The sequence below is a fragment of the Oryx dammah genome, unplaced genomic scaffold, assembly GCF_014754425.2.
Source record: "Oryx dammah isolate SB20612 unplaced genomic scaffold, SCBI_Odam_1.1 HiC_scaffold_3, whole genome shotgun sequence".
NCBI classification, from domain to species: domain Eukaryota; kingdom Metazoa; phylum Chordata; class Mammalia; order Artiodactyla; family Bovidae; genus Oryx; species Oryx dammah.
This window is the reverse complement of record NW_024070187.1, coordinates 97,863,772-97,890,578: the sequence shown is the minus strand read 5'-3', so window position 1 is coordinate 97,890,578 and position 26,807 is coordinate 97,863,772. Positions and strand designations below refer to the sequence as shown.

At 40.9% G+C, this 26,807-nt stretch overlaps 1 long non-coding RNA gene across 1 annotated transcript in view; it reads left to right on the top strand.

Moving 5' to 3' along the window:
- The window catches only part of LOC120861528, a 279,664-nt gene that overhangs the window by 101,467 nt on the left and 151,390 nt on the right, over positions 1–26,807 (top strand). The window contains exon 2 of the long non-coding RNA XR_005720560.1: positions 7,063–7,068. This is a non-coding gene — a long non-coding RNA (uncharacterized LOC120861528). The remainder of the gene's footprint in view (positions 1–7,062; positions 7,069–26,807) is intronic.

Sequence of the window (26,807 nt, the reverse complement as noted above, 5' to 3'; positions counted from 1 at the left end):
TAGTCACATATGGATGTGAGAGTTGGGCCATAAATAAAGCTGAGCACCAAAGAATTGATGCTTTCAAACTGTAATGCTGGAGAAGACTCTTGAGAGTCCCTTGGACTGCAAGGAGATCCAACCAGTCCGTTCTAAAGGAAATCAACCTTGAATGTTCATTGGAAGGACTGATGCTGAACCTGAAGCTCCAATTTTTTGGTTGCCTGATGTGAAGAGCCAATTCACTGGAAAAGCCCCTGATGCTGGGAAAGACTGAAGGCAGGAGGAGAAGGCGACGACAGAGGATGAGATGGTTGGATGGCATCACCAACTCAATGGACATGTGTTTGAGCAAACTCTGGGAGACAGTGAAGGACAGGGAAGCCTAGGGTGTTGCAGTCCATTGGGTGGCAAAGAGTTGGACACACTCAGCAACTGAATGACAACAAAAACAAGTTGGCCCCAAACCTGAACAGCACATAGAAATCAAATTATTTTCAAAAGTCAAATGTATGGGACTATATATATTTTTCATTCACCCATTAATTCATTTATCATACATATGTTAAGTACATACTATATGCTGTGCCAAGTACTAGAAATATACATAGGTGGACATTATAGGTATGGAATTTATAATCTAGGGGAGGCTGTGCTGTGATTTGTCACTTTGTCTGAAGACAACAAACTACCCCAAGAACTTAGTGGTTCAAAACAAGTCTTTGTATAGTTCACAGTTCTTCAAGCCCACAATTGGTGCTGAGCTCAGCTGCATTTTTCTTCTGGTCTTGGCTGGCTTCCTCATGATTAAGGTCAGTGCCAAGCTGACTGGGAGCTGGTTAGTTTTGGATGGCCTCAGCTGGGCTGGCTGACTCGGCAGAGTCCTGCCCAACATGGCTCTCATATTCCGGCAGGCCAGTCCATGCTTGGTCGTCTGGGCATCTGAGCAAGACTCCAAAAGAGAGAACCGAAGCACACAGGACCTCTGGAGGCCTGCTCAGAACTTCCTTCCATTGCATTTTGCTTCCTTCCTCAAAAGGCTTTCAATTTTCATTTGTAAATTATATCTCAATGAAGGTGGGAAACATTTTAATTTCATACAGTAGCTTTAATTTCATACAGTAGCATTATTTTCTCCATCACTTCAAGTTGGGATAATGGATGGTTTTTCTATTTTTCTAACTTTGATGCTGTCTTTTTAATTTTAAATAATCAGCAAATAGTATAATTTGCAACACATCACTAACCAAAGGATAGCTAACTCTTTGGTTTTGACATTCTCTATAACCAGACTGTGGTAAATTCAGCATAGAATAGTCTAGAAGAGATTAGTTTTCTATTTTAAAATACAAAGTGGAAGTGTTAGTCACTTAGTCGTGTTTGATTCTTTGCAACCCCACGGACTGTAGCCTGGCAGACTCTTCTGTCCATGAAATTCTCCAGGCAAGAACAGTGGAGAGGTTGCCATGGCCTTCTCCAGAGGATCTTCCCAACCCAGGGATTGAACCTGGGTCTCCTGAGTTGCAGGCAAATTCTTTACAGTCTGAGCTACCTGGGAAGCCTTTAAAATACAAGGCATATTTATAGTGCTGACCTTACTAAGCTTTACAAAAGTGGTATTCTCTTGAAGAATGCATCACAAAGTCTGTCAAAATACAGTAATCTAAAAGGAACTGTTAATGTGTTGAATCCTGATTTAATTCTATGGACTGAGAATTCCTAAAGCCTGATTTTATATTATTATTATTATTGTTATTGTCATCAGTGACAGGAGGCAGCATTGTTCCACATATGGGGACAAGAAACATGCAAATAGAAGGTTTTGATGGACATTTAAGTCTCTTTCCCCTTTTCACTGTAAATTTTTCCTTAATGCCAGAAGACTGTACACTTGAAATAATGTGCATGGCTTATCCTTCTTAATACTGAAAAAAGGCACAGGTGGTTGGATTAATAAGAAAGGAGTATGTCACATATTTATGGCAACCAGGACGTGTTGGACAGTTTTAAATTCAAATATTTTGACCAGTTGTTAAACCATGTATTAAAATAAAACTTACAGTTTTGGAAATATAGTTACTTGAACAGTAATAGAGAGATTGCTAGGTCAAGAGGTACGAGTTCAGGTATGAGCTTTCAGTCTTAATTGCTGAGTATTTTGAAATGTTTGTATAGTTTGATAGAAAAGAATGAGTTTTGTCATCTGATGGGGCTGCTTTCAAAATTTAGGTTTTCTACCTGCTTGTCCTTAGAAAAATTAAGTTTTAAAACTTCCTGAGCAATTATTTCCTTATCTGTAAATTCTGAAAAATTACCCTGACCTCATAAGAAATGGCAACCCACTCCAGTATTTTTGCCTGGAAATCCCATGGACAGAGGAGGCTGGCAGTGTACAGTCCATGGTATTGCAAAAGAGTCTGATACAACTTAGCGACAAAACAACAATAACAACATGAGATTTAAGGATAAAATGAAATAATAATATATGTAAATCCAGTGACTCTAAGCCTGGTGCACAGTAAATTTTTTTCCTATTTATTTATTTTTATTGGAATATGATGGCTTTACAAGGTTGTGTTAGTTTCTGCGGTACAGTGAAGTGAATTAGCTATAGGCATACATATATTTGCTTCCTCTTGGACCTCCCTCTCACTCCCATCCCCACCCCATCCCTCTAGGTCATCACAGAGCACCAAGCTGAGCTCTGTGTGCTTTATATTCATACGAGGTTCCCACTAGCTAGCTGTTTTATACATAGTAGAGTATATGTGTCCATCCTAATTTCCCAATTCATTTACTCTTCCCCTCCCCGCCTCCTGTGTCCTCATGTTCCTTTCTCTATGTCCACCTCTCTATTCCTGCCTTGGAAATAGGTTCATCAGCACCATTTTCCTAGATTCCATATATATATGTTAGTATATGATATTTCTTTTCTCTTTCTGACTTACTTCACTCTGTATGGTAGACCCTAGTGTCCCATGACAGATGAGTGGACAGAGAAGATGTGGTACATATATACAATGGAATATTACTCAGCCACTAAAAGGAACGACATAGGGTCATTTGCAAAGTTTCTATTTTTTGTTTCCAAAATGGAGCTATGACACTGGGGAGCACTACAGGCTTGCTTCAGAACAGGGGATCTGAGTCAAGAAAATTTGTGTTAAATTTCCAGGTGTGCCATTACAAATCTGTACAGCTTTCAGCAGCAAAGTTTTTTTGAACTGAAATTTCAGCTTTGGCCTTGAGTTTCTCCCTGGTCTGCTATATGGTCTCACCTTAGACTGTGGACAGCCAATTAGCTAAATGCCAATTTCAACATCACTTCTGAAACCCTTGAATTTGTACACAATCAAATAAGGTACCATCATATCTAGTCAGCAAAATGATTTTTGTAAGCAAGGTGTGTATTTCAGATGCATTCTTAGTTAATGTAATGGTTTGGATTATTATTCAGGAAATAGTCAATCTTCTGTCCTCCTATGTGTATGGACTATACTTCCCTTCCCTATCAATATTGGGCTTGGCCATGTGATGTGCTTTGGACAATGGAATGTTAGTGGCTGTGATTCAGGGATGTGCTCGTGTGATGGGTTTGCCATCTTCCTCCTCTGCCACCACCATGCACAGAGCTTTTTCTGAGCATCTGGAGTCCAGAAGGCCCACCTTCAGAGCAGACCTGGGCACAAGTTACAGTGAAGAGCCAAGTTCAGCTCATCATGCAGCTAGAATCAGTCATGCGGCCTAGGTCAGCTGGCTTTCAGCTTATCTACAGATGTATGAACAAGAATAAATAACTGTGGCTTAAGCCACTGAATCTTGTGGCAGTTGGTTATATAGCATAGCTGTCTAATACAGCTTGTGAATATGCACTTTCAAATGTCATAGGTAAGCATTTGAGATTTAACTTGGAGAAATATTTCTTAACAGCATTATCTCATAAAATGCTATTATCTGGTTTTGACATGTAAATGATTGTTATTGAAATAAGACTGTTACAATGGGCTTCCCTGGTGGCTCCGTAGTAAAAGATACGCCTGCCAATGCAGGTGATGAAGATTTGATCCCTGAGTGGGGAAATCCCATATAGAAGGCAATGGCAACCCACTCCCGCATTCTTCCCTGGGAAATCCCATGGACAAAGGAGCCTGGAGGGCTACAGTCTACTGGGTCACAAAGAATCAGACATGAGTTTGCAACTGAGCACACACGCAAGCACAGTGTTATGATAATTACCAATGATTATGAAAGCTATTTATATATCATGTCATCCATTTTGTATATCCGTTTTAGGATGTTTATACCATCCTAAAAGATGATGCAGTTAAAGTGCTGCATTCAATATGCCTACAAATTTGGAAAACTCAGCAGTGGTCCCAGGACTAGAAAAGATTCATTTTCATTCCAATCCCAAAGAAAGGCAATGCCAAAGAATGCTCAAACTACCTCACAGTTGCACTCATCTCACATGCTAGCAAAGTAATGCTCAAAATTCTCCAAGTGAGGCCCCAACAGTAAGTGAACCAAGAACTTCCAGATTTTCAAGCTGGATTTAGAAAAGGCAGAGGAACCAGAGGTTAAATTGCTAACATCCATTGGATCATTGAAAAAGCAAGAGAGTTCCAGAAAAACATCTACTTCTGCTTCATTGACTATGCTAAAGCCTTTGACTGTGTGGATCACAACAAGCTGTGGAAAATTCATAAAGAGATGGGAATATCAGACCACCTTACCTGCCTCCTGAGAAATCTGTATGCAGGTCAGGAAGCAACAGTTAGAACTGGACATAGAATGATGGACAGGTTCCAAATTGGGAAAGGAGTATGTCAAGGCTGTATATTGTCACCCTGCTTATTTAACTTATATGCAGAGTACATCATGCCAAATGCCAGACTGGATGAAGCAGAAGCTGGAATCAAGATTGCTGGGAGAAATATCAATAACCTCCGATATGCAGATGACACCATCCTTATGGCAGAAAGTGAAGAGGAACTAAAGAGCCTCTTGATGAAAGTGAAAGAGGAGAGTGAAAAAGTTGGCTTAAAACTCAACATTCAAAAAACTAAGATCTTGGCATCCAGTCCCATCACTTCATGGCAGTTAGATGGGGAAACAATGGAAAGTGACAAATTTTATTTTCTTGAGCTCCAAAGTCACTGCAGATGGTGACTGCAGCCATGAAATTAAAAGAAACTTGCTCCTTGGAGAAAAAGCTATGACCAACCTAGACAGCATATTAAAAAGCAGAAACATTACTGTCAAAGGTCCATATAGTCAAAGCTATGACTTTTCCAGTACTCATGTGGAGTGAGATTTGAACTATAAAGAAAGCTGAGCACCAAAGAATTGATGCTTTTGAACTGTGATGTTGGAGAAGACTCTTTAAAGTCCCTTGGACTGAAAGGAGATCAAATCAGTCCATCCTGATCTCAGTACTGAGAAATCAGTCCTGAATATTCATTGGAAGGGCTGACGCTGAAGCTTCAATACACTGGCTACCTGATGCAAAGAACTGACTCATTGGAAAAGACCCTGATGCTGGGAAAGATTGAGGGCAGGAAGAGAAGAGGGCAACAGAGAATGAGATGGTTGGATGGCATCACCAAATCGGTGGACATGAATTTGAGCAAACTTTGGGAGCTGGTGATGGACAGGGAAGCTTGGCATGCTGCAGTGGATGGGGTCGCAAAGAATTGGACTCAACTGAGCTACTTAACTGATAAAGGTTGTTGACTTTTTACACAGAAATCTTTCACAGAACTTTCAAATATTTAGATAGGGAAACATTTGCAACATGAATATTAAAAGAGTTCCTTAGTGAGATATTTTGAGCAAAAATATATTCTTTGATCCAATAAACACTTATAAAAGTTAAAATAATAGCTGGACTGTAGCCCACCAGGGTTTCTCTGTCCATGGAATTCTCCAGACAAGAATATTAGAATGGGTAGCTTCCCTTCACCAGGGTATCTCCCCAACCCAGGGATCAAACCTGGGTTTCCCTAATCTCATGCAGAGTCTTTACTGTCTGTGCCATCAGGGAAGCCCAAAATAATATAGGGCAAAATATTAGAGATTAGATTAAATCATAATATCAGTCTTTGTAGATGTGTCTAGTGTATTAGTGTTTTGTACGTTGAACAAGTACCACTGAGAACTGATTTAAGATCTCACACCTTAATTTCAGAGAAGCCATCTGAATAAATGATTCTGGTAATCTTAGACTTCTTGAGTTTTGGTAAAGAATGAAGATGTGAGGGCTACGAATGAAGCATTTGTTTTCATCATCATATCATCATCATCATGAACCAGTCAGGATAATTTGGCTGTTACTTTGGTTGAAACTAATAGGAACAAATTGGCTGCTTACATAAAAAGACTGTTTATTGGAAGAATATTGAACAGCTGGCAGGCTAAAAGAGGAGACCCTGATCCAGGGATGGAAGGAGTTCTTAGGTGGGAAGCAGAGGTCTAAGCAGGTGGCATTCTCTAGTAGTTTTTCCACAGTGCATTTTTGTAGAATGGCTGAAGCCATTTTCTGCTTTACTGTTACTTTAAGATTCAAATTCCAGGAACTGGGCAACTGAATAGCTTAGCCAGGAGAGCGCAGAGAATCACTGCAGATAACTGGAGAACTATGGTTTCCACCAAAGATGTCAAGAAGTAGAATGGATACAGGTCAGCCAAAGGATACCACCTCATCTTTACACTTACCATCATTGTCATGAATATTACTCGTCATGATTGCTTTTATTTATCTTTGGCTATGTTGAGTCTTTGTTGCTATGCTCTGGCTTTCTCTAGTTACAGCAAGTGAGGGCTACTTTTCATGGCAGTGTGCAGGTTTCTCATTACGGTGGCTTCCCTTGGTGCAGAGCATGGGCTCTAGGTATACGTGATTCAGTAGTTGCAGCACACGGGGTCAGTAGTTTCAGAATGCAGGCTTAGTTGCTCTCTTAGTTGCATGTGGAATCTTCTTGGATCAAGGATCAAACCATGATCTCTGCATTGGCAGGTGGATTCTCATCCACTGTACCACCAGGAAAGTCTGCCACGATTGTTTTTATTCTTAACTGCTAGAAGGTGGTTGTTGTTGTTTAGTGGCTAAACTGTGTCTGACTCTTTGCAACCCCATGGACTGCAGCATGCCAGGCTTCCCTGTCCTTTACTATCTCCCAGAGTTTGCTCAAACTTACACCCATTGAGTCAACAATGCCATCCAACCATCTCATCCTCTGTCATCCCCTTCTCCTCTTGCCTTCAGCCTTTCTCAGTATCAGGGTCTTTTCCAATTAGTCGGCACTTTGTATCAGGTGGCCAAAAGTATTGGAGCTTTAGGATCAGCCCTTCCAATGAATATTCAGGATTGATTGCCTGTAGGATTGACTGGTTTGCTCTCCTTGCTAGAAGGTTGAAGGAGAAGATTCATCTTTGAGATATATTTCTAAAGTATCATGTGAGGGCTCAGAGTTAAGATGGGATTTACGACTGTGTATGAGTCAAATCATCATAAGTTCCTGGACACAGAATAGAGATATTGAAGATATGGGCCAATTTGGGACATCTGTTCAGGTGGGACAAGACACTGAAAAGTAGGACTGTCTTTCCTCATAAAGAACAATTGGTCAGTGTCTATCTGTCTATCTATCTATCCGTAGATATATCTAAGCTTCCTCAAAAGGGTGTTATAGCCTCCTCTGAGGTATCTGTCAATAAGATGAGAAGATCTGGCTTTCTTCCTGGTCAAATGAGATCTATTTCACCATTTTACCTTGCCTCGAGCCAATGTCTCCATATCAGTATCTCATTCATTCTTTGCAGTACTTGTAAACATCACTTCACTTTTACGATCTTTGCTATCATTTATTTAAGAAGTCAATTACTATGCCTCATGCACTTTGAATATGGCTGTAGAAAGACAGGACAAGAGAGTTGTCCATCCTTTGGGGCTTGTAGAGAAAAGTCATTAAACAAATATTATGCACATAATCCCAGTTTGGGGGCTTCCACAGTGGCGCAGAAGTAAAAAATTCACTTCTAATGCAGCAGACGTAAGAGACTTAGGTTTGACCCCTGGATAGGAAAGATCTCCTGGAGGAGGGTATGGTGAACTACTCCAGTGTTCTTGCCTGGAGAATCTCTTAGACAGAGGAGCCTGGTGGGCTACAGTCCTTGGGTCACAAAGAGTTGGACAGGACTGAGCAACTAACACTTCAGTGTGCAAAGATGCTTTATTTTAAAGTCTGCCAATCTTGACAACTTTTTACGAAGGGATGGTGGGGGTGCACTGGAAGAAGAGGATGTTGGTTAGTTGTGGTCTGTTTCCAGAAAAGCACTGGAAAACCACCACTCTGCCTGTCTCGTTTCAACTTAGCATTCCCTAAGCTGAGTGACTAATCAGAGATGCAAATCACATCCCGTGTTTGAGCTGTCCTCACCCTTTCAAAACCCATTTGAAGACTGGTCACTTTTTCTCTGTTGAATGCTTAGAAAATTTTTAGAGAAACAGTCAGGCAGAGCAGGGAATGCTGTGTATGCATATATTCTCTCTGGCCCGGGGTTTCCAGTTCAGCGGGCCAACCCTCCCTTGTCATATTGAATCCTTTATTACAACAAAATATTATTTTAAAGCTGCACTAACAGTAATTAGAAGCAATTGAGTTTTATCAACTAACACAAACTGTGGGATTTCGAACTTGGATTTTAGCTGGTATTTTAATGAAGTGTGTGTTAACAACCCCAAATCTTCTGTCAGTCCGGCAGCTGAGTTGCATATACAGACCTTGGATGGAGGGACCATGTGTTAACGCTCAGAGGCGTCAGGCTCATTGCTGGCTCTGCACACCCGAACTTCGCAGAGCTGTCTCTCGGGCCCCTTTCATTTTCTCCTTCTCCAGATGACTGTCTTGACAGTCCCCAAATTGGTTCTTATAAAATCTTGGAATTAAAGATGATGGTTTCCATGTGCACATTTTAATAATAGATATTTACTTTTTATTTTTATTTTTCACCAATGTCTAGTTTCAGCTTTAATAAGTATGATTCAAATTTTTTTCAAGTTCCTTGCACACAATTTTATGAGATGGGTAATGTCCTGTAATCCAGTTTTCCTATCCAGATTAAAAAAGAGGGTAATATCAGATCTAGATTATTGGACTGGGTAATATCTAAATATTATCTAAGTAATATCTAATATCAAAGCAATATCTAATAAGATTTAAGGTTGAGTTTTGCATAACATTTAAAAATATTTTTGCAATGTTCCACATGTGCTCAGTCACGTCTGACTCTGTGACCCTGTGGACTGTAGCCTGCCAGGCTTATCTGTCCATTGAATTTCCCAGGCAAGAATCCTGGAGTGGGTTGCCATTTCCTACTCCAGGGGATCTTCCTGACCCAGGGATAGAACCCTTGTCTTCTGCAGCAGCTGCACTGACAGGTGGGTTCCTCACCACTGAGCCGCCTGGTATACTCTAATCAAGCACATTCCTTCCCTCTATTACTATTGCCTTTCCCAATAATTTTTCATTCCCCTATAATTTCTGGTATGAACTTTATTTTTTATTTATTTTTATTGGAGTATAGTTGCTTTAAAAATTAATAGAGACTTAGATGTGAGCAATGATGACTTAAATTTTATCTCAACAGTCTCATTTCAGCTTGAGATGCTAAAAGGATACAGGTTCCTGAGTGTTAGAACTTATTTAGTAAGAGCTGGAAGGTTGAGAAGAGAAAAGGCTAAAAGAAAGAAAGAGAAGGATGCTCCCTGATTTGAAGCTTTTAGTGGAATACATATCTGGAGGAAGCAGAGCAGCTTCTTGTTTTGAAAGACAACCTTCTAAATTTTGGCTGAAAGATTTTCTTTTTTATAATTAATTTCTTGATTTATTTAGTTTTGGTTGCTCTGGATCTTTGTTGCTGCACTCGGCTTTCTCTAGCTGCGGTGCACAGGCTTCTCTTTGCTGTGCCTTCTCTTGTTGTGGGCTCTGGGCACACAGGCTCAGTAGCTGTGCCCCTATGGCATGTAGGATCTTCTCAGACTGGGAATCCAACCATATTCCCTGCATTGGCAGCCAGATTATTAACCACTATGCCCCCAGGGGGCATCTAAAAGCTTTTTCAGTTGGACATTTTCAAAGGATAACCAGAAATTTACCGAAAAAGCACAAACAACCATCACCAGGGCCGTGCAAGTCATCATGGCAATGCTGAGCCTTTTGTGATGAAAGGAACACTCCTATCATGACAAAACCTAGATCAGGAAAAAGTAGGTCAGATTTTTATAAACAGATTTTACCTAATCAGCATACAATTCAAACCAAGGTAATACTTTTAACTTTTTCCTGACCAACCCCAGAAAATGTATGGAGACAGTAGATGCCATTTGATTAAAGAATAAGGCAGCTGTTCACTTTCACTTTATTCTAGTGAGGAAAGTGACCCCAGGCTCCTCTGATCCCCACAGGAAGCTGCTCACATTTGTGCTTACACAACCTGCAAGTGTGAGGGCGTTCATACCTCTGGGGCCTCCCTTGACCAACAAGAAATGGGATACATGTTCCCCCATTTCATCATCTAGGCTGACTGACTGGAGACACATTTTATGACTCCTCAAATTGTCTCTTAGAATTGAGAACCAAAAACCTCTAGTAGTGGCCAATGCAGTAACATATCCTTGGGTGGACTTGCTTCCCTGTCCACTCACCGTAAGACATCGTATCTGTGGAATCACGTTCTCAACCTGTGTTAGGCTCTGCTTGCAGGGGACCTTAGGAGACAGTTGGTAGTATGAGAGTTTCTAGAATGCTAACCTGCAAGATGGGATTTTGAGCTATATTTCTCACCAATCAGACTATAGCAGAAACCCAGTTGCTGCTTGTACGTGAGTGATATAACATGTTGCAACATCATAGTGATTGAGACAGTAATGTCTAGTTGATGGAGATGACATGCAGGTTTATTGAAGGCTGTGGCACTGAAATATTAGAGGGGTTATGGTACCATAAGGGTGGTGTGAGTTTGTGTGTGTTAAACTAATAGTTGCTAGGGAATCAGTGGATTTGTACCACCAGGCTCCTCTGTCCACAGAATTCTCCAGGCAAAAATACTGGAGTGGGTTGCTATTTCCTTCTGCAATAAGGGTGATGTAGTTGGTGGCATATATTAGCTCCATTAAAAGCTTTGAAAAGAAAAAAATAATAGGCCTTGTATGAACATCAGAGGGCCTTGACGGTGTTGATTAAGGAGACCATGTCTTCTTTAGCCACTGGAGATCAGATCCAGGATCTAACTGTGAGGGAAATTGAACATCAAGGAACAGTGAAAGCATAGTTTTTGAAAGATGCTCCATGAAATGGAGCTCTGTAAAATGCAGAAAGCCAGTGACAACATTTAATCACCTTAGGCATGGTGAATTATCCTAATGGGCAGTGAGGCCAGAGTGGTTGGCAGGACACCAGAACCAAGAGATCTGTGATAATGGCTAATAGTTCATGGCAGATAAACTAATAGATGCTAGGGAATCAGTGGATTTGAACCAGTGAAGCTAATTGATAACTGGTGAATCAAAATTCTGCCATTAGTCACTATGATGGAAAACTGCAGACTACTGTTGCCAGACCATGGGCATGGACATTTACATTCTGGGAGGTCTCTTGGCAGCTATCTGTCTTTCCCGTGGAAGCATCCCATCTATAGCTTTTTCCCTTTAAAAATTGAAATCATGAAGGGGAATGTATTTCCTGGGCCCTAATAGCTTGGATGGAGTATGGGGTACAAAAGACCCCGAATAGCCAAAACAATCTTGAGAAACAAGAATGGAGCTAGAGGAAATAACCTTCCTGACTTCAGACTGTCTTATAAAGCTACCGTCATCAAGACAGTATGGTATGACACAAAAACAGAAATGCAGTCCAATGCAAACGGATAGAAAGCTCAGAGATAAACTCAAGCACCTATGGGCACCTTATCTTTGACAAAGGAGGCAAGAACATACAAAGGAGAAAAGATAGTGTCTTTAATAAGTGGTGCTGGGAAAACTGGACTGTTGCATGCAGTGCAACTGAATGCAAAAGAATGAAATTAGAACATGTCCTAACACCATTCACAAAATAAACTCAAAATGGATTAAAGAACTAAATGTAAGACCAAAAAATATAGAACTCTTAGACATAAACATAGGCAGAACACTCTTTGACATCAATCACAGGAAGATCCTCTATGACCCATCTCCCATAATAATGGAAATAAAAACAAAAATAAACAAATGGGACCTAATTAAGCTTAAAAGCTTTTTCACAGGGAAGGAAACTGTAAACAAAGTGAAAAAGCAACTCTCAGAATGGGAGAAAATAATAGCAAATGAAAGAACTGACAAAGGATTAATCTCCAAAATATACAAGCAGCTCATGCAATTCAATACCAGAAAAACAAACAACCCAATCAAAAAGTAGGCAGAAGACCTAAACAGATATTTCTCTAAAGAAAACATACAGATGGCTAAGAAACACATGAAAAGATGCTCAACATGGCTCATTATTGGAGAAATGCAAATCAAAACCAAAATGGTCAAGAAGGTCATCATCAAAAAAATCTATAAACACTGGAGAAGGTGTGGAGAAAAGGGAACCTTCTTACACTGTTGGTGGGACTGTAAATTGATATAGTCACTATAGAAAATAGTATGGAGATTACTTTAAAAACTAGGAATAAAACTATCATATGATCCAATAATCCCACTGTGTTACTTGCTCAGTTGTGCCTGACTCTTTGCGACCCCATGGACTGCAGCCCACCAGGCTCCTGTGTCCATGAGATTTTCCAGGCAAGGATACTGGAGTGGGTTGCCATTTCCTTCTGCAAGGGATCTTCCCAACTCAGGGATTGAACCCAGGTCTCCTGCACTGCAGGTAGATTCCACTTCTGGGCATATATTCTGGAGAAACTATAATTGAAAAAGACACCTACCCCAGTGTTCATCGCAGTACTGCTTACAATAGCTATGACATGGAAGCAACCTAGATGTCCATTGACAGAGGAATGGATACAGAAGCTGTGGTACATATACACAACAGAATATTACTCAAGCACAATAAGGAACAAATTTGAGTCAGTTCTAGTGAGATGAATGAAGCTAGAGCCTGTAATATAGAGTGAAGTAGGTCAGAAAGAGAAAAATATCATATGTTAACACGCATATATAGAATCTAGCAAGATGGTACTGATGAGGCTACTTGCAGGGCAGCAATGGAGATACAGACAGAGAGAACAGACTGTGGACACAGTGGGAGAAAGAGAGGGTGGGATGAATTGAGAGCCTTGAAACATATACACTGCCATATGTAAAATTAGATAACCAGTGGAAATTTGCCGTATGACACCGGGAGCTCAAATCAGGTGCCCTGTGACAACCTAGAGTGGGAGGGGGGGTTGGAGGTAGGAGGGAGTCTCAGGAGGGGACATATGTGCACCTATGGCTGATTCATGTTGATATACAGTGGAAAGCAACACAATATTGTAAAGCAATTATCCTCCAATTAAAAATAAATTTAAACTAAAAATAGAATTTGGATGCAAAAAATAAATGCAGATGATGACTACAGCCATGAAGTTAAAATTGCTCCTTGGAAGAAATGCTATGACCTACCTAGACAGCAAATTAAAAAACAGAGACATTACTTTGCCAACAAAGGTCCGTCTAGTCAAGGCTATAGTTTTCGCAGTAGTCATGTATGGATGTGAGAGTTGGACCATAAAGAAAGCTGAGTGCCAAAGAATCGATGCTTTTGAACTGTGGTGTTGGAGAAGACTCTTGAGAGTCCCTTGGGCTACAAGGAGATCCAGTCAGTCCATCCTAAAGGAAATCAGTCCTGAATATTCATTGGAAGGACTGATGCTGAAGCTGAAACTCCAATACTATGGCCACCCAATGCAAAGAATGGACTCATTGGAACAGACCCTGATGCTGGGAAAGACTGAAGGCAGGAGGAGTAGGGGACGGCAGAGGATGAGATGGTTGGATGGCGTCACCGACTCGATGGACATGAGTTTGAGCAAACTCTGGGAGTTGTGGATGGACAGGGAAGCCTGGCATGCTGCAGTCCACAGGGTCGCAAAGAGTTGCACATGACTGAGTGACTGAACTGAACAAAAAAGAAAACAAAAGTTATATAATAGTGATAAACAACAAAACACACACAAAAGTAGAGAGTGCTGGTTCAGCCACTGTGTAGTGTGAGATGATGGCAAAGCAGAGTTAACACTGAAATAAACACTGGGGAGTTAAGTGTGTCTCAATGATTTGGAATGAGGAATTAAAATGACCCAGACAGCAAAAGGTACAAATAGAAATTTTACCAATTCATGCAAAAGAGAAAAAAAATGTAAATACTTATTAAACACTGAGAAAAATTTAAATTAAAGAACCCCACAGTGGGTGCAGTTTTGATCCCTTGTGGATAAATTTAGCATGCTGCATGGTACAGCCAAAAAGAAAATAAAAGAAAGCAGCTTTCATTGCTTTCCCTTGGTAAAAACTCCAAATTTAATGAGTAATGAGACACCATATTTTGACCTATCAATTAAAGTTTTAAAAAAAGGATTTTAATTGTAGGCAAGGGTTACTGGTCTATTACTGATGGGATATAAATTATTACCATACACATATGTAGAAGAAGTTTATGGTATGTATTAAGATCATATGAATGTTCAGATATTTTGTCTTTAATTTCAAATCTAGAAATGTATCTTAAGGCAATCATCTGAAATGTGAATAAAAATTCTTATGTATCATTATTTTATAACTTTTATTGCGTGCTTGGGCTTCCCTCATAGGTCAGTCAGTAAAGAATCTGCCTGCAAGACAGGAGACTCGGGTTCAGCTCCTCAGTTGGGAAAATCCCCTTGAGAAGGAAATGGCAACCCACTCCAGTCTTCTTGCCTAGAGAATCCCATGGACAGAAAAGCCTGGCAGGCTACGGTATATGGAGTCGCAAAGAGTTGGACACGACTCAGTGACTAACACATTTTATTGATTGCTTACTATGTACCAGGCAAATATAAATATTAGTACTAATATATTTAGTGTTAATGACTAACACTAAACACGTGTGTTAGTCACTCAGTCATGTCTGACTCTTTGTAACCCCATGGACTGTAGCCTGCCAGGCTCCTCTGTCCATGGGATTCTCCAGGCAAGAATACTGGAGTGGGTTGCCATTTCCTTCTCCAATTTAATTCAATGTCCACACAAAATAATGCTATAGGTGTTTTTATTGTATCCATTTACAAATAATCGAGGGTCAGAGGTTATATTAATTTCCCAAATTTATAAAGCTAGCAAGACACACAGGTTATTGTCTCTCTAAGATATGAAAAAAATTATGTCCCATACAAACAGTGACATATGCAGCTGTTTAAAATAATAATTATAAAGAACTTTGATATCAGGCTAAGTAAAAAAAGAATGTAAAACATATTTTCAAATATGTAAATAAAGCATATTTGTAAAGTCCTGGGAGGGATAGATTATACATTATCAGCAGGGTTATTCTGGGTGGTGAAATTTGAGTGATTGTTTTCTGATGTTGGATGACCTTTCTGTACTTCTCACTTTTTTTTTTTTTTGCTACAAACTTGCATAATTTATACAAGGAAAAAACTTTTAAAATAGTCACTGGTGGTGGACATCTTTCATCTAAAAGACAGGATACAGTCTGGAGGTTATTGTGTGCAGGCCTGTCCTGTGCTAAATTCTCTTTGAAATTACCAAAGCCAATTTCTGACCTCACCTATCTTTCAAAATATTTAAAAGCTAAGCCTCTTTCTTTTCTTTCTTTCTTCCCTTCCTTTCTTCCCTTTCTCTCTTTCTCTTCCTTTTTTTTTTTTTTTGGCTGAGCAGCCCAGCCTGTGGGATCTTAGTTTTCTGACCAGGGATCAAACCCGCATCCCCCGCAGTGGAGGCAAGGAGTCTTAACCACTGGACCACCAGAGAAGTCCCTCTTTTTCCCTTCCTCCCTCCCTCCCTCCTTCCCTTCCTTCCTACTCTCCCTTTCATCTGTCTTACTGCCTTTTATTCAACCAGTAAGGTTCTCTTATACAGAAACTTCTACTCACCCAGTTGTGTCACTCAGCTAAAACATAACTTGAGAAAGTTCTATCTGATAAAGGGCCCTATTGAGAAAAGAAAATCTGCCTGCAGTAGGGAGTTAAAACTGATGTGACATGTGAAAATGATCTTTTGGATTTCAGCACCATCACAAAAACACATGATTTAAGTAGGATGCCTTTCTCTCTCTCTCTTTTCCCCAGTAGAATTATCACTGCCTTTCACAGAGCGCTTCAGAGGTCGTTAACTTCTCCCTCATTTACACACAGCTTCTCTCTTTCTGCTGTATTTTGCATCACTTAACCCAGTGGAGTGTTCTCAGACAAAGGCTGCCTGGAAGCTGGGGCCCACTTGGTGGCCGGCTTTGTGGCATTCATGGTCTGTATTGTTTTTGAAGGCCATCTGCCTGTCATTTGTTTGCTGATTGAGTTAGTGCACCTAATAATATTTTTTTATTGGGCTGTGCTAGCCAATGAAAAGGAAATTATACACTCAACAGATGGGTCACAAACCTTTCCACCTTAGTGCAGCTACTCCTCCAGTTAGTTAAAAGCCAGCATGAGAGCAGATTATGAGTGGAATAATAGCCTTTTTAGAAAAGGTTTTCACAGTGGTTAGTGGTCGTGGTGCCAAACATGATGGCATTAGTTTCCCCTCCTTGTTGCCTAGATTTTCCCTGTAAGAACAATTTGAGCAATGAGGGATGCGGAAGTGAAGAGAAGAAAACCAGCTGAGAGTAGAGAGGACCAGAGTGTGGACCATATACAGAAGGATCGCATTACCTCACTATCACTTGTGTTATCGGTAAATAAAGCACAGCGTGTGTCCCAAGAGGGGCTGCGTGCTGTGGCCCTGCCTTTATTTGGGTGGGTGCAGCAAACTCTATCACAAAAGAAAGCGCAAATAGCCTTATTTTTTGTACAAGTGCATGCTAAGCCACTTCAGTCGTATCCGACTTTTTGTGACCCTATGGACCACAGCCCACCAGGCTTCTCTGTCCATGGGATTTCCTAGACAAGGATACTGGAGTGGGTAGCCATTCCTTTCTCCAGGGGATCTTCTCAACCCAGGGATTGAACCTGCATCCCTTATGTCTCCTATATTGCAGGAGGGTTCTTTAACACTAGCACCATCTGGGAAGCCCTATTTTTTTTTTTTAATACAAGTGCAACAATGGAGAAACTGAGGCTCACGAGCCCTGAACATCATGTAAATGAACAACAAAATCCATTTCTCCATGGCTTGACAATGATCCTCCCTTAGACAACATCCTGCCCTTGGAAACGGTTCCTCCTGAATTCACATCACGAGCTCACATCACATTTGCCCTAAAGAGGAAGTGAACTTCCCTGGCTCAGATGCTATTAAGTCAGTTGGAGGTGTGTTCAAAGAATATGAGAGCAAGTCTCGTCAGGAAGAATCATGATGCAAAGGGTTCTTTTACTCGTGTTTGAACAAGAAAGTTGCCTCTCCCACCAGTAACTACAGTGACAGACTTTTCAGTTTTGCAGGGATAGACTTCATTTTTGAATACTTGTAATTATGCTTCCCTGGTGGTTCAGTGGTAAAGAATCCACCTGCCATTGCAGGAGACATGGGTTCGATTCCTGGATTGAAAAGATCCCCTGGAGAAGGGAATGACAACCCACTCCAGTATTATTGCCAGGAGAATCCCATGGACAGAGGAGCCTGGCGGGCTACAGTCTATAGGGTCACAAAGAGTCAGACACAACTCAGTGACTAAACAACAATAACAATATAGGAGAAAGTATGTATTGAAAAGACCTGACTTATTTTCTTTTAGAAACAGATTCTGCTTTAGTGCATCAAATAAAACAAAACAAAACTGGAGAGCAGATTGAGCACTTTGTGAATCACTCTTTTAATTGTGCCTGTGAATTACTAGATCATTTTCTCCCCGTAGTCTTCTTTGCCTCATCTTAACTTCAAACTGCAAATGGATTCTTAGCAGTATATTGGAATGGCCAAAAAGTTCATTTGGGCCTTTCCATATCATCTGGAAAAATCCAAATGAACTTTTTGGCCAACACAATCCTTGCTTTGATTTTGGCCTAAGGAGACCCTGTGTGTTCCTGAGGGTGGTGGGTGGAAGTGATGGCTGCATGGATATGGATGGGGAAAGATTTGGAGGGGATGGAATCGCTGGGCCCATGAACAGGGAGAAGAAAAACCAGGTATTGCTAAGAACCTTTCCTTCAAAATCAATGGTCTTTTACTTTTTTCAAGTTGATGAACATCAACAAGATGTTTTAATATGACTCGTGGGCTTTGTTCGGCATTCTAAATCTGTCTGTTAGTGATTTTTCCAGAGCTTATCTGATACTGAAGTTTTCCAGAGATTTTGTTTCTTCCTTTAGGGATCACTGAGGAATTCTGGAGAGATCTTGAGATGTTGGGTAACCTGGGGGTGGAGAGGGAGTGAGGATCTAAGGAGTGAGTTTCCTGAGATTCTTGGTCACTCTCATTCTCTTTGCCAGATACGTCCCAGTGTAACCAGATGTTTGCCCAGATGTGGTGGCATTGGAACAAGTGTAGCCCCTCAAATTAACCTCATGAGATCCCTGCTACCTTCTCCAGGTCATCCTGCAAGCTGCTGATGCCTTAATTCTCAAACTTGGAGAATGAGTCTCTAGTCAGTTTTGCCTTATTTTAAAATGCACTGTTCAGGGAGTATTTTTACTTATAACTTCATCAGTCCTTTGTGCCTAGATGAGAATGACTAGATGGGATATATCCTTGATTTTTTTTTTTTTTTTGCAAATATTTATTTAATTATTTAGGCAGCACCAGGTCTCAGTTGTAGTACATGGGATCTTTAATATACACCATGTGGGATCCAGTTTCCCAACCAGGGATTGAACCCAGGACCCCCCTCCCCGTACTGGGAGCTTGGAGTCCCAGTCAATGGACCACCAGGAAAGTCCCATCCCTGAATTTTATGAAGGGTATGTATGATTTCAGGAGCACACTGGAAGCTTTAGAAAATGGGATAGAGCCTTAGGAAAGTGAGTGGGCAATAGACCAGGAAGGAGAAGATGCTAAAACTGAGCAGACGCCTTTAAAGCTTGCTCTCTTCTTCTCGTTAAGACCTAAAAGGGATTTTTAAGATGAATTCATCTTTAAGGATCTATTGGCAAGTCGGTCCAGAGAAACATTTCAACATTTAAGATTGCTTAAAATTCCCAAAGCCTTCTGAATAGGTTATGACTTTCTTTCATCACATAATCTGCATCCTGACCTAGCTTCACCGGCAGGTGACTCAGAGGCAGATGTGTCCAGAAAGGGGACCAAACACAGTAAAATCCCCACGCTTTCTGGATTCTCCCCCCAGGGGTCTGCACCCCCACCAAGGCTGCCCCCTGCCTCCTCCGCTCACCAACACTCAGCGTCTCTCACTGCAAGCCCCCCGCACTAGGACAGATCAAGTTAGGAACCCGCTTCCCTCTCCACTTCACACCCAGCTCCTTTTCAGCTTCATGTTGCTGGGATTTAATTCTGAGCAGGATTTAAATAAAATCAGAATCTCTCGGGGCCAGAGGAGATGTGTTTGCTGGGAAATGGAATTCGTCGTCTGGGTCACTTGCTAGTTAGCCCCATATCCCGCCGGTGATGGGACCCGGGGAAAGGAGACGCAGCCGCACTCTCGGCCCCTCTCCACACCACTCATGCACCTTCCAGAGGAAGAAGCTGGGGGAGGGGGCCGAGCCCTTGGTTAAAGGAAGGAACGAAGCGGCTCTCTCCTCTCCATGTTTAATTACTAACTTGAATGCCTTTTGGCATTGAAACATCTCTATATTTTAGGCAGTGGAGGATGGGGGGGAAGGGTCTCCAGCTTACATTAAAAATTAACAGTGACACCTCTTAGGTGGGGCACACAGGCTTGGAATGAACCAAGCCACACACAAAGAAACTAAAGGAAAGAGAGGACTTATTTAAAAAAAAAAAAAAAAAAAAAAAATATCGCGGGACGTTCCAGAAACCAAAAGCAGGAAATGTAGGCGGGGCTTACACCCTAAAGGGTGGAGCGGGTCAAGCGGTCCCTTTTTCGCTTTCCTTTGCCACAGTCAGTTCTCCCTTTATCTCTGCAAACTTGCTTCTTTGCAGTCTCTTAATTCTTAGTCTCCATGAATTATGTTACACATTACCTTTTTTACTTTTTTGCCACACATTCTAGAGGAGATCTGATGGGCTCAGTTTGTCCTTCTTGGTGAGTATTCACTCCTGGTCCACTTGTCTGTTGCCAACAAGTGTGATTAGCACAAACATGACTGCTCACAAGGATGATGGATGAAGCCATTTCCAAAAAAAAAATAATGGATAGTGGGTTTGGCAAATATGTTTACTCTAGCCACCAAACCAACAATTCTTTCCTGGAAACATGCCTAAGTAGTGTCCTTGTGCTCAGCTGCTTCAGTCGTGTCTGACTCTGACCCCATAGATTGTAGCCCACCAGGCTCCTCTGTCCATGGGATTTTCAAAGCAAGAATCCTGGAGTGGACTGCCATTTCCTTCTCCAGGGGATCTTCCCCACCCAAGGATCGAACTCAGTTCTCTTATATCTCCTGCATTGGCAGGCAGGTTCTTTACCACTAGCACCACCTGGGAAATCCATGTCTACTCAAAACATGATAATCTTAGATTAAAGGGATTATCTGTTTAGCTCAGAAAATGGTTTGAGGGTGTTCACCTATTTTTAAGTTCGAGTAAGAATGGATTTCCATGTTGATAGTCTTAGCACAGCCAAGTGAAAAATCAAAAAGATTTTTGACACATGTATTATCTTCTTATGAAACAAACGTTTTTTTACATTCAGAAATTCAAGGTTCATATTCCCACAATTTCTTGTACATAATTTATGTTGATCTCTAGGCTCTTGTATAGTTCTTTAACACATGTGATTTAATTTTAATTTTTATAACAACCTTGAGGCTATTTTCCCCCATTTTGAAGATGAGAAAACTGACATTCAGATACAGTAATCCAATGGTTCCCAACCTTGGGCCTTGAGCTTTAGTTATTTTTCTATGTCCAAAGACTTAATGGAAATCACAGATTCACCCTCAGTCAAGCTGTCTAAGAGAATTACAACATCAACTTTCATTGTTTTAAAACTGCTCATTATGGTAACATGGTCATCTGTCTGAACTATTCATTGGATTAAATATAGATCATTTATGAAGGAAAAAATGGCACAAATATTTAATTTTCTACCTTGGAAACATTGTATTTGATAGAGCTAATCTTTCAAAGATGTGGCCCAGGTAAAAGAAAGTAATAAAGGGAGTTCTTGGTGAAGAAGTTCAGTTCAGGTCAGTCGCTTAGTCGTGTCCGACTTTGCAACCCCATGGACTGCAGCACGCCAGACTTCCCTGTCCATCACCAACTCCCAGAGCCTGCTCAAACTCACGTCCATCAAGTCGGTGATGCCATCCAACCATCTTGTCCTCTGTCCTCCCCTTCTCCTCCCACCTTCAGTCTTTCCCAGCATCAGGGGCTTTTCCAGTGAGTCAGTTCTCATCAGGTGGCCAAAGTATTGGAGCTTCAGCTTCAGCATCAGTTCTTCCAATGAATACTCAAGAGTGATTTCCTTTAGGATTGACTGGTTTGATTTCCTTGCAGTTCAAGGGACTCTCAAGAGTCTTCTCCAACACCACAGTTCAGAAACACCAACTGATGAAGAAGGTCTTAAATGCCAGTATAAGATTCACTCACAGGGTCTTCTAATACCTGGTCCGACTGGCTTTTCACTATATGGCGCCCTGTAGAAGCTGAGCTAGGATCAGTTCCTCCCACTGCTTAAAGCGAAGAGAATCTCTCTCATGTATGTTTCTCTTCATAGGAAGAAGGGTTACTAAAATACCCTGTATGAACCCAGGTTCAAGTTTTATTGCATGGACTCTGGTATACTCAGCCATTGTTTTTGTAGCTGATGTTAAAGTCCAAGGACATAGCTAATAACCACATTCTTTTAGAAACAAATGACTGGATATACTCCATTCTTATAACAACCAGGCAGCGGTAAAGTAAACCTCACCCAAACAAAAGAAAACACATTTTAAATGTCCATAGAGACACAGCCACAAAGAAGTTATGCTCACTTAACAACTTCAGCCCCAAGAAACCTGGTACCTTTCACAGTCATGGACTCATTTAAATGGGGGTTTCAAGAAAAAAGGCTAAAATAAACATTAATTTAAGTGAATCCATTTCCCTCCAACCCCCACTCCCCACAAAAGGAGGTAAAACAGTCCTAGTGAGATGGAAGTAAAAGGATATTAACAAAAATACAAAGATAAATATGAAAAAAGAGGAATTTTGTTATTTTTTGTTAAGGGGTGAAGGCAGAGAGGGGAGACGAGATCTCTCTTGGCCTGAAGCCAGGAAACTTAAGATAAAACTTTTCTTCCCTTTTGCAGAAAAAGAAATGCTCTTTAACAAAGAAAAATGTCACCCGAATCTGAAATAAGAGCAGCCCAACCATGTTTATCTTTGACTTGGGATGCTGACATCAACAATGGTGTTCGCCTGTTAACCTGGTGCCCTTATCAAAATAGAGGAACATTTTAATCACTTTGTTCCTACTTTTATCTTGGATTAGCCCCATTTTTAGCTTTGGTGAACTTGAATTAAAGAAAAAGCATGCAGAAATTTAACAAGAGTTATGAATACCTCTTACAAGACCAAAATCCATTATGTAAATCCTGATTTGGGCTCCCTGTCAAAAAATATCTTTAGGACCCTAAAGTTATTCCAATAACATCTGCATAATATACTTTAAACACTAAATGTTCTAAGAGGTTATTGGGGACTTTTAAAAAATCTCAAAACAGTTCTTAGTTTATAATGTTGGTTAGTTTATAACAATTAACAAAATAAACATGCTTGCCAGCCTACCCAGGAAACCAAATATAAGACAAATAAATGAACACGATCAGTACATTCATCTTCTGGATTTATGAGTTTATAGGGAAAGCTTGAAATGTTTTCAATTTTTTAATTCCCACAAAAGTGAATAGTGCTGCAATAAAACCTCAAAACAATTGATGTTTTAAGAAATGAGGCGTTGCTGCTAAACTTCCTACTACTAATTTAACACAGATTTCAAGCTGAAATCAAGACAATATGCTTTCTTCAGCTGTGTTTATGTGACTTCCCACATCCCTGTTAATTCTCTTTTGGCTTTCATGTAGAAGTTTTTGGAAGAAAGCAAGCCCAGGGATTCATCCACCCACCGTAAAAGGGTCAGGTGTTCCAGAACGCATCGGGTGGAATAACAGCACCTATATTTTTTGTTTAATAAATATCATGAGAGGAGTAAACAAATGCTACATAAGAGAACTTCTAGTAATTTGAACCGGATATCTCTGTTTGCCACATAAATCTTAATAACTTATCAAAAATCTCCTTGTGCAGAAGACAGTTTATTCTTCACATTTCAACTAAGACAGGATGTGTTTAGGTGGCCTAATCAAAAGCCTGAAGGGATACTGCAGAAAAAGAGTTTTGATTTCTGGATTCTGTCTTTACACAACTTCTTTGACACACTGTCTCCCTCCAGCACATAAATAGAAAACCCTTCACTCCTGGTGACAGTGCATCAATGCATGCGACTCAGCAACAGGCAGCAGTAAACACGAATTTGATCCGTTCCCGCTCCCTGCTCCACCTCCCCCCAACCCCCCACCCCGTGCCGCGCCACATCATTGTCCTGTAGGGGACGCAGTGGTTATTTGGAAGAGCCAGGAGGCTGTTTCTAGCGTATGTGATCTCATAGTGATACTCTCACTTAGTAGTGAGGAGTTGAGTCCGGTTAGTCATTCTTTTTGAGACTGTGTTATTTCACATGTTATTTGTTATTTGTGCCTCAGTTTCCGCTAGGTGCAACAGGGCTGACAAATATACTCACCTCATCTGCATTAGATGGATAGAAGGGGGTAAAGCTGAGTTGTCAAACATGTTCAGCTCAGGATCGACTTCTGGGCACTCTCCAAGATGCTCAGCTTAGGGTAGATATGACACCTGTGAGCTTGGGCTCACCCGGAAGGAGAAGGACACACACGTGGGGATGAGAATTGCTCTACATGGCTGGTTCACCATTCTGAGGACTCTTTGCTCCTCTCTGGCTAACTGTTGTAACTTAGGATGGTGGCTCAGATGGTAAAGCGTCTGCCTGCAATGCGGGAGACTTGAGTTCGATCCCTGGGTCGGGAAGATCCCTTGGAGAAGGAAATGGCAACCCATTCTACTACTCTTGCCTGGAAAGTTCCGTGGATGGAGGAGCCTGGTAGGCTACAGTCCGTGGGGCTGCAAAGAGTTGGACACAATGGAGCGACTTCACTTTTAGGACTTTCTAACTCTCCATAGGATAGTAGGGGTCTGGCTTGCAAATGCCAAAGCCAGACCCTTTCCGGAGCTCACATTCATACTGAGTTTGTTTTTTTTTTTTTTCCCTCTCTCTCTCTTTGCAGAAGAAGGTGCTGTACTCAAGCCTTGACTTGGATTGGACCCCAAAGCAAAAGAAATTTTGCAGCTTAACAAATCTCTGGCCTTGTTTGTGGCTAGAATGATCCAAAGGTGGGGGGAGGTGGCGGGCGGGGAGGTTCAGGAAGGAAAAGTATCAAGAACCAGTGATCAAAAGAGAGTCGCAAGCAGAGAGCCCCAAATAGAGACTCCTTTGGCTTGGAGGAGCAAGCAGTCAGCTGTGGCTTGTCCTCCCCACAGACAGATTCTCGGTGCTTTCCGAAAGTGACCATGTGCAGCACAAATCCATCCGCGTTTTCAGTGAGAGCAGCCAGCACCTTGGAAGCGAAGGGGCGACGGGCAGCGACAGATGGAGGGCTTCCGAGGCGGGCGGCGGCCTTTATTCCCAGATGAAGGCTCCCTCTTGTGTGAGTGTCGAACGGCCATCTCCACTTAAACAATCCCTTTGCAGTGAATGGTTGTACGACACATAACACCTCCTTTGTCTACCAGCCTTTCCAAAGCTCTCTGCCTGTCTGCCCTCTGCCTGTGCATTTTTATGGTGACGATCAACACAATTCCTCTCTCCAGAGACACCCCAACTTGGTTGAAAGGGTGGCCTTTTTCCATTGAAAACTAGGTTTTCTTGGGGGAATTGAAAACTAAAGGGAGTCAGAGTGAATTGATTCAGCCTTTAACAATGAATTTAGTCTATTTAAGGCGTTGGGAAGTTAGAAATTTCATCTTTATGACTTTAGAAAGTCATAGTAACGACATGAAAAGGAGATAACAGAAAAGGATGAGAGAAGAGAAAAAATAGATGTTGGGGTAAATTTGAGAGTTTCTGTAGGTGTCCAATTTTATTTTATTTTTGCATCTAAACTGAATACTGTCTTTGCAATTTTGGTTTCACTTTTCTTTGGAGAGGTTTGAAAGTGTCTCATTCTGTTTTGTCCCTTCACGTGGATGAGATCTCAGGCACGATCTTGAATAACAATGTTTCTGCCACACTGGGGTGGGGCAGGTTAAGGTACAGAGGATTTCTCCCCACTTGACCGCGATGGCCATCCCCCACTGCTTCTGCACCCCAAGGTCCTGCCACAGAGGCGCCTGCAACCAGAACACATACCGTTACACAGGAGCTCTAGTGGAAGCTGATTCTGTCAGAGTAATCTGGCAATCTGCTTGACTTTTATTTATTTATTATTCATTACCAAAATAAAAACATAGTTAATTTAAAATGTTGTGTTAGTTTCAAGTGTATGACAAAGTGGTTCAGTTGTACCTAAATATATTCCATTAAAGATTCTTTTCCATTATAGGTTATTGCAAGATATTGAGTATAGTTTTCTGTGACTGTGAGTCTATTTTGGAAATAAGTTCATTTGTATCATATTTTTAGATTCTATATATGAGTGATATCATATTTGTCTTTATCTGACTTACTTGACTTACTATGATAATCTCTAGGTCTATCCATGTTGCTGCAAATGACATTATTTCATTCTTTTCTATGACTGAGTATATTCCATTGTATATATTTACCACAGTTTCTTTATCCTTTCATCTGTTGTTGGGTACTTAAGATGCTTTCATAGCTTGTCTATTGTAAATAATGCTGCTATGAACAGTGAGGTGCACATATCTTTTCCAATTAGAGTTTTCATCTTTTCTAGATATCTGCCCAAGAGTGGGTCTTGAACTTTAGATACAAAAGAGAATGCTAGTACTTGAGGACCTGCTGCTGCTGCTGCTAAGTCGCTTCAGTCGTGTCCGAATCTGTGCGACCCCATAGACAGCAGCCCTACTTTGTGTCTATTAGCACTGACATCTTCCAAAGAGATTAAATGAGATAATTGTTCAACAACATATGAGGGATATTTTCTCTCCATTTTCACAGATGAGGAAAGAGGCTCAGAAGTTCAAATGCTTTAATTTTAGATGTGAAAATATAAATATCAAATGGTCTTTTGAATCCGAAATCTCCCCTTTCCAACTTAAATTATTTTTAAAAACACATGAACCATGAATAAATTAAGTAAATAAGTAAGTAAATTCATACACAAATACACTGAATTTAATATTTTGTGCATGTCTCTGCTTTGTTTGCATATTAGGTGAAGTAAGATTAGTGTGGGATCAAGACCATCCCCATGGAAAAGAAATGCAAAAAAGCAAAATGGCTGTCTGGGGAGGCCTTACAAATAGCTGTAAAAAGAAGAGGCGAAAAGCCAAGGAGAAA